Genomic DNA, 15,442 nt, shown 5'->3' on the forward strand with positions numbered 1-15,442 from the left:
GACTTGTGCTGTAGGGTTTTTTTTTTACTTTCCTGTCTCTATTCCCAATTTTTACTAAAGTCTTCTGGTCCTAGTAAATCCCTAGCCCTTCACAGACTGAGTACCTGTCCCTACCACAGACGCCTGTGTAAAATTTTTACAAATATGTATCAGTAAAACTGAAGCATTTCATAAAGTTGCATTATTTTTACCAAATTTTTCATTTAGGAATATTAAAAGGTTCGGAACAAAATGAATTATTTTTCTTCAGCACTTTTAAACACCAGTTTGAATTTGTGGGTTTGTAATAATTAGTTCTTGGTTTACAATGTTCTTTAACACCAGTGAAAATCATTTTAAAAACAAAGGGTTTATTCCATATTTTTTTTAACAGTTCATCATGCTACCAACATTTCAAAAACACTGATTTGAAGATGGCCTGGAACATTTTTTCAACATTTTGAAAAGGCTCTAAAATTTTTTAAAAAAATCCCTTTTCTCCTTATTTTTACACCCTGTAATCTGGGTACCTTGAACTTCCCACATAGCATCAACCTTTTGTGCTTTCATGTAGGAAAAGTCAATGTTTAATCATAAAAGAGTTTGAGAGTCTATATTAAGAATACAATCTAACTTGGTATCTGCTGTTTGAGATCCTGCACGCTATGAATTTCATACAGTAGGAATTAAAATCTGGTATAATTTCATGACCCATATCACCTTCTCCCTCACAGACTCCAACTGTGTGAAGTTATTTCCATAAAGAAATGTGGGGATATTGTAGGAAGCAAACTGGATTTACCAACAGTGCAAAGCTGTGGTGAATATTACATCTAAAGCCAACTCCTCTTATTATAGATATGTTTAACACTTCCTGAAAATTCCCTTCAAAAAAGTAACAGTAATTTTCATCAGCTCTGGGAAAAGAGTCATCAAGTATCTCCAGGTGTAATGTATTTTTAGTAGAACTACCCAAACTGTTAGCCACAGTTGTGAACTCTGCTGAGGAAGTCTCTCGGTGCTGCAGTGGCAAGCTATCTGCCCACAGGCAGTTTGAGTGCTCCAGATAGAGGTGCAAGACCTTAAAAAAAAAATCTAAAGCCATGCCATAAACAGTAAGCATTTTTAAAAATCATTTTTCCCCAGTTTGGAAAGGAATGGAATAATAGAAAGAGAAACAAACTGTTCTGAGAAAGGCACAGCCTGAGGAGGTCAGCTTTGCTGCAGGGTCATTGATCCTCCCCTGCTCTACCTCTCATTTTCTCACGTAGGCACTTACCTAATTCTGGACCTGCAGAAGCCCCTTGGCTTTTCTCTGATCATGCTCTGCCTCCCTCACTCCCTTTATGGTTTCCTAGCAATTCCCAGGAAGTTGATTTCCAATAATCACCTAATTTCCTGCATGAAGCGGCACAGGACGCCCCAAGACTCCCATCATCTTGCATGACCACTTTTAGCATGCTCAGACTTGTAAAGTCCTGCTGCTTTCTGCCCTTGTAGACACAAAGGTTAACGGAGATTAAGCAACTTTTCTTAATTGTCAAACTCCAGCCATGAAACTGGGAAAAGAGGATTTATAAGAAGGACATTTACAGCCCTCTCACGTTTTCCCCCATTAAGGGGCAGATCTGAGATGAGAAGTCCGGACTGGCTCCAAAAGCTGAGCTCTGTCAGAACAGACTCCTTTTAGAGATAGTTTCCTCTCCTAGAAATACAGGAGAACAAAAGAGTAAACAAACAAAACTCCAGCCATGTTGGACACATTTCCTGCATGCTCAAAGATCATCCTGCCTAAGCACAGTAGTACTGACAGCCCCTGGCCAGGCCACAACAACACCATCCAGTCCTGCTGGAAATGCAGCAGGTGGTAACCTCTGCAAGGGAGATAAAGACTTGGAAATGGCAGTGATTTGTACCCTACAGAGATAAAGCAGAGTCACTGTATTTGTTTTTTTTTCTATTTGTTCACTCAGCTTGAGTAAAGCCATTTGGGGAACTTTTTGTTTGCTTTTTTCATTTTATTGCTCTTATTCTTCTACATCATACAAGACGAAAACCTTGCTATGAGTGAAAATATGGAGCTGAAAGCCTTTTTTTCGTATGCACAAGAGTGAGAGTTCCACTGTGCAGACTTGCATCTCTCTTTGTCTATATGAAGATGCAGCAGGGCCAAAGCACAACTGTCACCCCTTGAACTCTCAAGCTGGCAGTACAAAATAGGTTTTCTTCTACACTCAGTGAATTTGGGGTTTCTATGTATATATTTCTATCTTTTTACTTCTCAGTAAATATGGATAGTCTCAGACAAATAGAGAAATAAGGCAATAAAATATCTGGTTTGCTGTCCTAAATTTCATCTATGTATAATTTTAAGGCCTTTGCTATTTTTCTTACTCCCATTTATTCCCCTCACTGTCATCAGTAGGTGTGGATAGCAGGTTTACCTACTGACTTGCCAGTTGTATTTGTTCAACAGCTCTAACTCAATGACATCATTTATTAGAAAGATAAATGAGAGCAATTAAGCATCATGGCCATAACTGGTGAAACTTTCTGCAAAGAGAGCATTATTAAAATGACAGAGTGCTTGTCTGTGCCTGCCCAAGGTGTATGATTCAGCCTTTCTCCTTTGCCTGGTGGAGTGACCCCCAGCAGCCCACCTCATGTGCATTGTTTCTATAGGGCTATATATAACCTCTCCTGTAAAATAGCAATGTCTATTGATTGATGTCCATTTAATTTTTAAGAGCTATCTTCCGCTATGTTATTTAGAGTTAAACAGGACAGCTATTAAACATTACACTTTAGTTCATGTTTGTTAAACTACTCACTTGAATAACCTCCTCAGATGCTGATAAATGGCACCTTCACAAAGAAGAGCTGTTACTTTTTCACATAATATACTGGTGTTTATGGCTTCTTATAGTATATCACATGCACAGCCTCACTCTGTCATTCAAAACCTGAATGACATTTTATTAAAACTGTGTTTCTTTTTAATCCTATCTGGCTAATGTTTCCAATAATTTTTAATACTGGGTTTGGAGGAAGGAGGAAAATTGCCCTGAGGAGAGGAAACTCCATTCTGCCAAACCAAACAACTAGGTTTCAAAATAGGGCTTGTTTCCCTTAAAAAATTCAGTTCTCTGATTTAGGCAGAAAAGTGGCTGGAAAAGTGTAGAAAGAAACAAACAGCAGGAAAAATAAGACCATCAAAGGAAAAAAAGTAGGAGTAATACATGGAAAGAGAGGTAAAGATGGTCAAATACAGTCTGAAGAAGTTAAAAAAAGGCAAGAGAGAGAGAGGAACTAGAGAAGGTGCTCCAGACTTCCTCCAGTATCACCAGGTTATAGGACTGAGCTGTAGGACAGCAGCCTTATCAGTTTGAGGCATCCCTGCCTGCTCCTGCCTTCCTGCAGTAGGGATGTGATCTGCAACCCAGTGTCAGGAAACCCTATCATCTCTCATGGGACATGATCCCAGCATGGGAGCCCTGTAAGGCTTCTTGGGAGTCCTGGTCTGGCTGCAGACATGCTATATATGTATTGAGCATATATATGCATTGAAATGCATATAGATGAAGCAGCTGTGATGGCAGATCTTTGCCCTTTTTAGATGTCATAAAGTAAATGTATTGCACAGGCTGTGATGTGGCTGGCAAGAAAATGGAGACAATATCCCTCTGCTCTTGGATCCAAACGCTTCATTTTATAGAGCATATGATTTACCTGTGGTTTGTATCCTTGCAGGCACTGCCCAGAGCACGGTGCCCAGAAACCTGTTTCCAACATGGTTCCGTTGCCAGGAATGTCAGGGAGGTTGAAATGGGAGCCAGGACCAGTGGGGTAGTGCAAGCTGAGGCCAGCTGCACCCTGGCCCCCAAGGGCTGCCTGGGAGAGGAAACCTGAAGCAAAGCATCACTTCTGAGGAATTTCTTCCAGGTGTGTGTGGAGGGAGACAACCCTGGGGTCTCAAAGCCAGAGAAGAAAAAGAGGCAAATTAAGGCTGAATTTGAAAACCAGACAGATACCTACTTTGGAAAGATTTTGCAGATATGTTAAGCAGAATTTAGAGTAACCTTCCTCTGAAATGCTGCTCATTTTTCTAGATGGCAGGATATCCTGAATGCATTTATTGCCATCCTTTCCATCCCGGCCAAGCCTGCAATAGTGGTGAGCCTGTAGTATGAAGGTGCAGAGAAAGATGTAAATGAATTAATGCTTTATTCTTTAAGGGTGTCTTTAAGAGTTGTTCACAGACTTGAAAAGTGTCAAAGGTTAAGGAGAAAACATACAGAGGGGCGCTGGGGAGAGGTGATGTGTTTACAGTGCCAGAGAAGGCATGGAGGGCAATGGGATAGGGGCAGCCAAGGTATGTGAAGTAAAGAATATATTTTTATGTGCTCAAACACATGCCTAAGTGATGAGAAGGACGATGCTAAAACAGACACAAAATTAATCACCTTCAGAAGGGATATAAGAATAACCACGCCAGGTCAGACCAACAGTCCATCTAATTGGCCTCTGACATGTCACAGCAAGATTTAAAAACCAATATTAAGTCATCTCCTGCACTGGAAATAATGTCCTAGCCAGGATGAGCAGGCAATCGGTGTTTCGTACTGTAGGATAGGAGTACTCATACTCTTAGGAAATAATTTATTCTAATGTAATGTGACCGAATGCTCTCAATATCCTCAGAAAGGCTTTATACATTTACTGAATCCTGCTGATTTTTGGCTCAGTAATATCTGTGAAAAGAGTTACACTAGTTATTAAGGAGTTACATAAAGACAACGTTTAACTTTGATCACTGTTAAACTATCTGCAATTCAGTTTCATGTATTGCTCCCATTTTATGCTGTGTTTGTGGGGAAATTGTTGCTTCTCTAACCTCCACTTTTTGCTTACCCATCCAATAGTTATCTTTCTCTTCAAGGAGCCAGAACTTCTTTGTTGTCTATGGTCAACAGTTTTGTTTGCTGTTGACTTAAGCCAAATAAAAAAGCAAACTCAACCCTTGTATTTCATGACAGGAGAAAACTAAAAAGAGGGCAGTGGTTGTTGCTGTTATCAAGGATACATGTTTGCCATGTGATGCTATAAAAATGCATAACCCCATAATATCCATCCTTCCTGTTTCCTAGAGGAGATGATATGCTGGGAAAAAAATGGATTCTACAATGAAAGCCAATATACATGGTCTGTATTTCCCCAAGTGTATCTGCATCTTTTAAATCAGATAGCCTCTGGCATGCAATGAAATCAGTGCACCCGTGTCAGAGATGAACAGATTAATAAAGAAAACATCTTCCTTCTAGGGAAATATATAATATATATATTAATTTTAAGTTTATAAGAAAGTTCTCACCTGGTTACTTCTGTCATACTCTTTAACCCTGGATGGTGCCTGTCACATCTCACTTGACCTGCATTATAGATGAGTTCCTAGTCCTCAAAGACTGGGGAAGTTTCCACTCTCACCTGTGAAAAAGTTGTAGATACATAGATGCTGAAGGATAGGTACTGCACATGGGATAACCCAGTGCCCAGCTCTAAAATGGGATTGTGTATCTTGCTTTTTTCATCTAGACATCCTTCAGCTGAAAGTTTTCTTCTTATTGTTGTGAAAGAAAAAAAAAGGTTGGATTATTCTTTTTCAGAAACATGTTGATAATGCGAGCCCAGGATAGGATGATTTGTCAACAAATTATAGCACAGGTTATTTCATAGAGAGTTCATTCAATAACAAAATTTCATATGTTAGTACCAAGCCATCACTTTAGCACAATACATTTCTCTTGCAGTTAGAATTTACCCTGTGCAGTTAGAATTTGTCCTGCACAGTGAATAGATTTTCATTAAAAGATTTTAAATAAACCTTATCTTTTCTCAGTAACAATGAAGAGAAGTGGGTGTCACATTTTGCCTTTCACCTCCATCCTTGTGCATTTTGATGTAAGGCAGCAGAATGCCTTTTTTAATTAAATAGGAATCTGGATTAACTCCAGCTGTGGGCCATGCAATCAGGGCTTGTGTGTGTTCAAAAAGGGGTGCTTTCCCTGGCTCATATTTCATTCCAGCATGGAAATCTGCTCTCACTCAAACCTGTCCACATGCTGCAGCAAGTGATCTTCCCTCCCTTCTGAATCATACACTTAGGCACCCCCCACTACAATTCTTTGAAGAGAAACAAAAAAGCAAACAGCTTGGCTTGTCCACTTACACTAAGTACTATTTAATGATAAGGGGCTTTGCTTGTTCATGTATAAATCTAACATTTATTCAAGTTTATATTGTCATGACTGTAGGATCTCTTGTATTGTTTTATTCAGATTCTCTCCAGTTGACCAAAATTTAATTGTCTGGTGCCAATCTCTTAAGATGAGCTTGATGTTCAGAAGTAGTTTTACCTTTCCTTAAACAGGCATATCACCATCATGAATGATAGGCACACTTTCAGTTCTTACTACTTCTCAAAGTATTTTTGCTACCATTCAAATAATAAATTATATATAAAATAAACATGATAAATCTGACTGAAGTTGCAAATCTTTTTCTTTCCTGAGAGAGGAAAATTATCACAGACCCATATATGTATTTTGGAGAGAGTCTACTACACTCACAATATCTATGTTTTCTCAAGTCTGAATATGAGTGTGCAAATGTGTGTATAAATTAATGAACTGACACATCCATGAGAATTTGTGATCATATTTGATTTTAAATAGTCTTTCTGAGTATGCACTTTGCCCCTTTAGATGTCATCATCGATCCATGGTGGTGCTTTTGACAGAATATGTCTCAACCAACAGAAAAGACAATTGTCAAATGATGTTGCTCATTGTTGATTTTCTTAGACTGGAAATCTTTTTGCAGTAATTTGATATGGCAAGTTTTCTCAGGCTATAAGCAGAGATTCAGACTACAGATGATAATGAAAACTAAATCAGAGTTCACCATGCATAAAAGATTCTGAAACTTTGAATTTTTAAAATTTTGTAGCTTGTGTGGAGGTTACAGATGGGTAAACTCAAAACGTTTGGCCTTACCACAATATTAGATTTTCTGGCCAAACGTCACCTGCCAAAACAAACTAGAAATAAATAGCTCTCCATTTTCAGCAGAACAGAGCCATTTTCCCTCCCTTTTTTATTTCTCTTTTAGTCTTTCTTCCAATCCATCAGCATGAAAAGACTGTTGAATGAAATTCTATAAATACATCCAATTATTTTAGACTTTCTAATAAATTCCCTCAAGGACATTGTAAATGGCAATTTTGATCACCATAAATTTCCTATTTGTTCTATAGGAATATATAGTTGCATGTGGCAGGATGTTTCCTTGTATCCCACAATGTATCCTGTAATGTCTCTGGGGGAACCGAAATTTTAGATCTCTCTTTAGTTCTTTGTTGTTTTGTTTTTTTTTTAAAAACAAAGAAGTAAAATTTTTCTCATTTTCTTTTTTCTCTTCAGGGTGTTATCTAATTAATTTCTTGATGTTGTTCTTCACTGATTTTCCACCTACCCTTCGTGCCAGTCCTTACAAAGAAACTAGTCATTATGGTACTGTCTCTATAACATTTCTCGTCAAGACAGTGGGTGAGAAAGTTTTAATGTCAGTTCTAGAATCTGCTCTGATGAGATTCTAATTAAGTTGCCAGTATAGAGAAAATTAGAAAATCACAGCAGTTTAAAGCTTAACCTTCAAGGAAGCTTGAGCAGATATGAATAACGTTATTTCTGAAAGGCAGTGTGAGTGCAGTTGCGGGCGCTAATGTGAAGCGATGCATGTTCAGTACATCATTTTTCCACACTGTTAAGTGGAACAAGTCATAGCGCAAGTGTATGTTTAAGTGCTTGAGGATCGAAGATATACTCTTATTCTTGAAGGAAAATGTGGTGACAAAGGCAGTTTAAATGAAATCATATGGTCAAAAGTACCCTTATACCTTTTATTTGTCTCCAATCCAGGTCATGGTTGGGCTGCACCTACATCATTTCGCTGTTACCAACTCTCACCAGCCATAAACAACAACCAGACAAGTTTGTATGACATCTGAATATTTGAAGTAAACTCAGATTTATGATTACACTTCTATCTAGTTTCTCATTCTGGATGGAGAGCTGTTTGTCTCAGATTTTACATCATGTTCACCATTCTAATTTTAGCAGCATATATATAAGTTGTGGCAACTACATATATGCTTGCCTTCCACTCATTTGGAGATGAGGACATCTAAAGCAAACTTTAAGTGAAAATCTGTCCATCCACATTGTTATGTATTATCATTTTATCCTTCTTCTGAGTGAATAAACATTGGAACTGCTCTGTACAGATATCTCAGTGATAACTTGCAGCTTTAACAATACTCCAGATTTTTGCCTCCACCTCTGTTTTTAATACTGCTGTGGTTTTCAACCGAAAAACCAGTGCAAGTCAGCCAGGCAATCCCATGACAAACTCCACTAAGGACTTCACAGTTAACAAAACAATGAATGAAACATCATTCTGGCACACAGAGCAGCTTTCTGCTGTCTTCTGCCGCCTTTGCTTTTTTTTTTCCCCAAGTGGAAAAGCAACTTCAAAAACAAGGTGCTGTCATTTTAGCAAAGGAGAATTAGGACTGTGAAAGGATGAAGTGTCCTTGCACAGAAAGACTGCAGCTAAAATTGTATCAATATTCCTGTTATAAACTGATAAACACAGAGCTCCGTGAGGTCAAGTTGTACATGCTTGAGCTGACATGCCAATCTGCCAGCAGTCATATGGTTCTCATATGGCGACACGCCACAGATGCCAGGAAAATGTGAGAAGTTTCTGGCTCATTTCATTTCACTCTCCTGAATGCCATGTTTGCCTGCACACACACACACACACACACACACACACACATACACACACACAGAGTAGATTTTCTATTTTAAATAGAGCTGTTATAGCCCATGTATTCCCATTTTCTTAAAGGATATGTGATAACTCACCCAAACTGATTCCTGAGACTTCATAGCAAGACTTGTCTTGGAAATGAGAGTGGGTTTTTTTTTCTTACAAGCCTTCAAAACACTCCCCTAGCCATTTTTAAATGACATCAAAAGACAGAATTAGAAAAAGAGACAGACAAGATAACAACACATCGTATGCGAATGCATTTTGTACTCTTATAATATACATTTAGGGAAAAGAATCTGAAAAGTTTTAGTTGTCTCAAATGAGATGTCTTCTAATCTCTAACAACATTAAAACAGCTCTTATTAATGCTTGAACAACAGCAAGTATTTCTTTCTTTGATTCTGTTTCTTCAATGTGCATTTTTGTATCAAAAATATAATGCCTTTATCTCATGGACTGACATGATAGTACAGTAACAATTGTCTACATTCATGTTTGGTAAACAGACCACAATTATTCATTGAGTATATAATGCACAATTTACAAATTGTTGAAATATGTATTTCCGCATCAGACCATCTTTCAAGCTTTTACATTCTTTTATGTCAGGTTCAATTGTCTTCAAGATGAATCGTTTTCCTTTTCCTTCTTATAAACTGTTACTAAAGGGAAAAGGCTAAGACAAATACAACTACAGCCATTTTTAATGAAAAGACTTGCTTCTACAACTGAGAGCATACACTCCACCCTTGCCTCACCAAGTCCTGCTACTGTGATTTTAAATTAACTTACTTCAAACTGTCAATGGAAAAACATAAACTGGTTTTAGGTTTAATACATGAAAAACAAGAAATTCACAATGTATGTGTGTGTATGTGTGTGTGTGTGTGTGTCTCCACACACATGCAACTGTACAAGGAGTGGTGATTTCTCCATGCAGGACCATGTTTGAAATTAATTCACCTCTGGCACCTCACCTACCTTTGGTCAGAAATCCACCTCTTCAAAAACATTAAAATACCACATTTCTGACAGCCTCAAACACTTCAGATTAGTCCATAGGGAAATAATTTCTGTTTTTCCAGTATTAAGTCTTTCCTCCTTAGGATCACACTTTCTAAAAGTTCAAGAACAGTAACTTTCTCATGCGTAAAAAGGCTAGCATTTGGTAGTAGTAGCCTCTAAATTTACAAAACCTGAACTAAAAAATTCAGAAAATTCTCTGTGCTCTGAAGATGTGAACATTTCAACAATAAACATTTAGATTTTTTTTTCATTTCCATTTCCATGTCACTTGTAAATCGAGAGAGGAAGATTGGGCATTAAGACAGTGGCCTACAGTTAAGGAAAAGCAGCTTTGACTCCTTGCTTGACCTAAAGTTTCCTGCAGAATCCTGCTCATTAGTCTCTAATTAACTTCCCCCCCATCCCCTTCCCCAAACCTGTTAGGGTTTGGCACTTGACCTATAAATGTAGGGAACCAGGAATGCTTCTGATATTGTGGGTTCAAATTAATGTCCTATCTGCATCCTAGTGCTGGAGAAAAGCCCTTACTGTTCTTACCAGCACCCTAAGTTTCATGGAAGAATGAGTGCAGATGCCAGTGAGAGCATAGATGGGCTTTGGTGCAGTCCCACATCTTGTCAACAGGGAGGCCACGACCTCAGGGCAGGGCATGTCACATACCAGAGGTCAAAGTCTCAGCTCCTGGCATGCCTCACGTGGATGCACAGACAAAAAAAAAATAAAATGTGATATGAGAGTTCTGCAAATCCTGACATGACTTCTGTAAGTATCTGAAAGACAAATACTAGTTGTATTAAAACTAAACCAAGTAATTTCCCTACTAAGTGGGGGAGAACTACTGGAATATGCTTCAGTAACAAATTCCTATTTTCCTTCCCTCAAACCACGGGTTTAACATTGCTTGCATAGGTTTTTCTGTTTTTTTCAGGGTCTTACCTACCTTCTCAGGCTTGTCAAGGTAACTGCCCCATAGAGATTGCTTCAAAAAAAATAGGCTGTTCTCAATAGAATGATGAAACATTCCTGAAATATTTTTACTTGCAAGTATCATCAAAAACCAGTATTATGTGAAACAAGAGTCCTCAGTACAAGTTTGGAGTTTCCTGTTCATCTTTTTCTTGAGGTGAATATCTGTGAAAAATGTCACAAACACAAACTTGGATGTAGAGTCTTTTTTAAGAAGTCTTTTTTTTTGGCCTAGTGTATTTACTCAATGGACCCTTGTTACTGCAATAAAATAATAAAGAAGCTGAGGAACAGAACCCCAGTTTGTTTGTTGCTCTCTAAAACACATATATTTGCACAAATGTTTTGGAATAAACATTTGTGTTTGTGCTTGCGCAGCAATTAACAGATTGTAAATACCATCCAAAGTAAGCCATTCTCTTAGACTTATTGCATACACAACCCCTACTTGGATTTTGCTACATAAGACTTGGGTCCTGATTAGATTTCACTTTCCTTTTATAGTTAGCCATCAGTGAAGATAAAGGAGTTCTTACATGCAGTCAGTCTGATTTATCTCAATGTACTTCCTCTTGAGATTATATTAATGGAATCAAAACAGCAGCAGTTTCAAATATTGATTTCAGCATTGCAGACACTGTATATTGTGTATGTGCTATCAATACTATGACCTCCTTCCAGTGATCGGAAAGTTTCTGTCCCCAAACAAATGAAAATATTAGAACGTAATTCAGATGACAACAAACATTGTACATGTAGCTCTATCTTAATACTCGAATCATAATTTTTTTTAACTTAATTTGTCAAGTTCATAACTATCACTTGAAACTTGCTGACAAGGAACCTGATAACACATCATATCAAATTCCATTTTACAACTGTTTCCTTGGAAACACAGGCATAAAAATGGGCCATGCACAATGGAACGAAATCAAAGAAATTAAAATAAACCTTAAAGAATTCCCATTAATCAGAAACTCTTTTCTTTGTTAAAATTAATGAAAAACCAGGGTTAATGAGTCTTACAATAAGAACATCATTGATCCCACATTGCCATAGACCCTACTTGTTTTGGTCCCAATCCACCAAATCACTTTAACATGTATGCAACTTTAAATGCATGAGATATCCCACTCAACAGAATGAGTCATGTGCTTAAGGTTATTCATGGACTTAAGAACTGCACAAGAGGTGGCTTTGTCTCCAGAGGCTCACTGGTTATTAGAGAGAGCTCATATACACAGACAGATATATAGAGAGAGATATATAGATATATATATGCACATTGCAGGCTATGCATACCTCCTTGGAAGCCATACTCAAGAATAAAAATAACATATAAAATCCTCAAGTCTTCATATACCATAAGTTATGACTTCTGATTATTTAAAACCATGAGAAGATAACTGGATAAAGGTAGGAAGACATTAATTTTAAGCAATCTGTTTATATAGGGGTATAAATTTTATTTAACATAAAAATTGCATGCCAGTTCAAGAAGAAAAATGACTTTTTTTGTTGACCTTTGGGATTTTCTTCCATAGGTTTGAAGTGACTTTAGAGTAAGATTATAGGTCACCTGATAAGAGAACTGTGCTGAGATTTACAGCTACCTTTCTAAAAATTTCCTGCCCATAAAGTTTGGTTTTGTAAATTATCAAGCAAATCAACGGTTTTCCTCGTTTTTATTGTAATCATTATGATAAAGATGGGTATGTAGATTTTTGTGCTTGCATTTGAGACCTAGCGCATCAGATTTATATGGCAGGACTATCAAAATGTAGATATTATGCTGGCAAATATATTCTTTCTCCAAGTAAAACAGTTACTATGTACCAGATAGCATGTTAATTCTACCACTCCTAGGATTAAAAAAAAAAAAAAGGCAATCTGATCAGAGGCTTTTCAGAATACCATTCGTCTTTTTTTTCCCATATACATTTAGGTAAAAATGTTAAGAATAAAGAGGAAATTTCCCTTGGGGAGTTTATTCCATATTGTATATCAAAAAGTATCTTCTGTCTTTCTGTAATATAAGTGGTACCAACAATTCACTACTAACTGATAACAAATTCTGGTTATTATATAGTATGTTCAAAGATTTCAGATCTCAAGGTATTTTGCAAAGGAGTTATTACAGTCTCATTTCTACAGACAGGAACACTGATGTACAAACCAACTTCTCATCAGAATTATTTGTTCCCCACAGATCTTAGATTTGCACTGAGGTATTTTAATTTCACAGATTTTTCAAGGATCTCACAGCAATCGGACTGTAATGGATATCTTACTTGACTAGGTGCAATAAAGAAGAGATAAAACTTAAGCTTGCAAAGGAAAAGATATCTAATATAAAGAAGAAAATAGGTACCAAATGCTGTTGAAAATGAAGCCCCTTTAGTGTGAGTGCTTCAATTTCAGCATACAAGTCCTGAGACAAGGAAAGAAAATTCATAAATACTTGAATGTTCACTTTTTCTACCTTTTCTCTTTCCCGGTATAGTTAATAAATGTTAAAAGTACTCACCTATCTCTCATGAAACTTTTTTCCCCAGTATTTTTGCCTCATTAGCAGAAAATGTGGAATATTTTAATCACAATTTTGTACTCATGAGAATTTATAATCAGATATCATATAGCTGATATTTCTTTGGTAGTATACATCCAACTTTCCAGAGTTCACCTCCAGTTTTAGAAGTTTTTTCTTATATCTCTTAATTAAACCAACCTTCCTTCCCCAAAAATCATGACTATTAATTTTTTCTTGAATCTTATCTATTCTTTGCATAGCAAGTTGACCCTTAAACTTTTGAGATAAAAGCTATCTCTCACTAAAGATTTGTAAAATGTCTGCTAGCCTTCACATCTCCTTGACACAAGTTAATGCATAAGAATTTGCATTAATCATTTCAAAACTCCAGAATCTCCTTTTTCTTTTCTTTTTTTTTTTTTTTTGCCTATTGTTGTGTTTACTTTCACTTCAACAGCAGCCAGCTGCGGCAAATCTGATTTCCAGAGCCTTGGGATAAATGACTGAAGGTGTAAAACATCTCAAAGTCTCTTGAAATTGAGTTATTTATTATCTATTCCCTTATTCTTGTGTAGAGTGGCACTCTATTATTAATGTTCTCAAATGTTTTTTTACTGCTGTTTTCCTCCCATGATTTCTGGCAAAATTTGCACATATAAGTGGAATACTGTGTGATTTTTGTTAAAGTTAAACTTAAATCAGGTATATATAACATGAAGAAAACCACGAAATGCAGTTGCTAGTTGTCACTGTTGGCATAAATTCAAATTGACCAAGAAGGGACGCATGGGAAAGTGTTCTTCTTAACTGCCCTCACAGTTAAATGTGAATGCAGTTTCAGTGTTTGCTAACTAAAGGTTTAGAACAGGATTTGAAACTGTTTTAATAGAAGTCAAAAGGAATTTGTGCCAACTGTAGAGAGAATCCTGAGAGTGCCCAGTTTCTTTATTTCATAGGACCTAACTTTACATAAAGTGTAATGCTCATTCTTGGAGATCTTTTGTGAACCAAAAGAATGTTATTACTTGCACAGTAGAGAAATACCTTTGTATTTCTTGGTTGCTAATAGGTGGCAACAACAGGCAAACTGAGGGTTCAACCCATGGATTTAATTTTAGCAGTTGCTAAAATAGGGGTACATGCTTCAATGAAGAACGTGTCTTCTCATAACTGCACATGGCTATCACTGTTTATAGCAAAAGTTACTGGTACTCAGAGATAATTTTGTGTTGAGAGATGTGCCAAAATCAGCATGTATATGCTTGAATATTTCTGGAAAATTGCAAAATTAATCCCACTTGAATATAGGATTTAATATAGAGCTGCCGTCTCCTACCAGGGACTAGAGTGTTTCTTTTCTAGCATAGTGGCTTTTGGTCTCTTTTTAGTTATTTTCAAATTTTATCCTACACATTGTGCCAAATAAGTGAAATGAACAGTTTCAGAAGGCTTTAAATTATGTTAGTAACTAAATATGTGTACAGGAGATTTCTATAAAAATCATAAGGCCTTTTTTCCCTGGAAGTCCAACAGAAAAGATTTTAGAGCTCCTGTTGGACATTTCAGTCTTTTTTTGAGACTTAGTTTTACTGAGATTTCTGTTGGCCCTCTTTCCTCACGTTGTTTCTTCCTCTTCAGCTGAAACATTTATATCTCAGGAGCATGTGACATTCCCCACCTGTGTAGGAACTATCAGCAGCGTGGGAGCTGCCTTTTACCTCCTGATCCCAAAGCAAATTGGTTTTCCAAATTCTCTGTGAGTTCTACAGGGTAGTGATGTGGCTGCCCAAAATCTGTAGAAGGATCTCCAGTGTAGGATAAAATGATGTAGACCATCAGCAAAGAACTTCCTATGTTTAATCCTACAAGACTCCAGACCTCTTGGTATGACAGGAAAGAGAACTGCAGTCACTGTCCATGTAACACCATCAGGTATCTCCCCATGCAAAATGTGGTTAGTATCAAATCACCAAAATTACACAGATAGACTTTTTTTAAAAAAAAAATCCACTGCCTCTCGAGTCTCTTTTGTTACTTAGTTTCTGA

General features: G+C 37.1%; 1 long non-coding RNA gene across 1 annotated transcript in view; it reads right to left on the reverse strand.

The window, feature by feature from the left end:
- LOC127462679 (uncharacterized) overlaps positions 1–3,820 on the reverse strand; it is a 30,111-nt gene extending 26,291 nt beyond the window's left edge. The window contains exon 1 of the long non-coding RNA XR_007900520.1: positions 3,709–3,820. This is a non-coding gene — a long non-coding RNA (uncharacterized LOC127462679). The remainder of the gene's footprint in view (positions 1–3,708) is intronic.
- Positions 3,821–15,442: the final 11,622 nt, after the last annotated feature.

Source organism: Manacus candei, unplaced genomic scaffold (assembly GCF_025592945.1).
Source record: "Manacus candei isolate 608988 ecotype Guabito, Panama unplaced genomic scaffold, ASM2559294v1 h1tg000008l, whole genome shotgun sequence".
NCBI classification, from domain to species: domain Eukaryota; kingdom Metazoa; phylum Chordata; class Aves; order Passeriformes; family Pipridae; genus Manacus; species Manacus candei.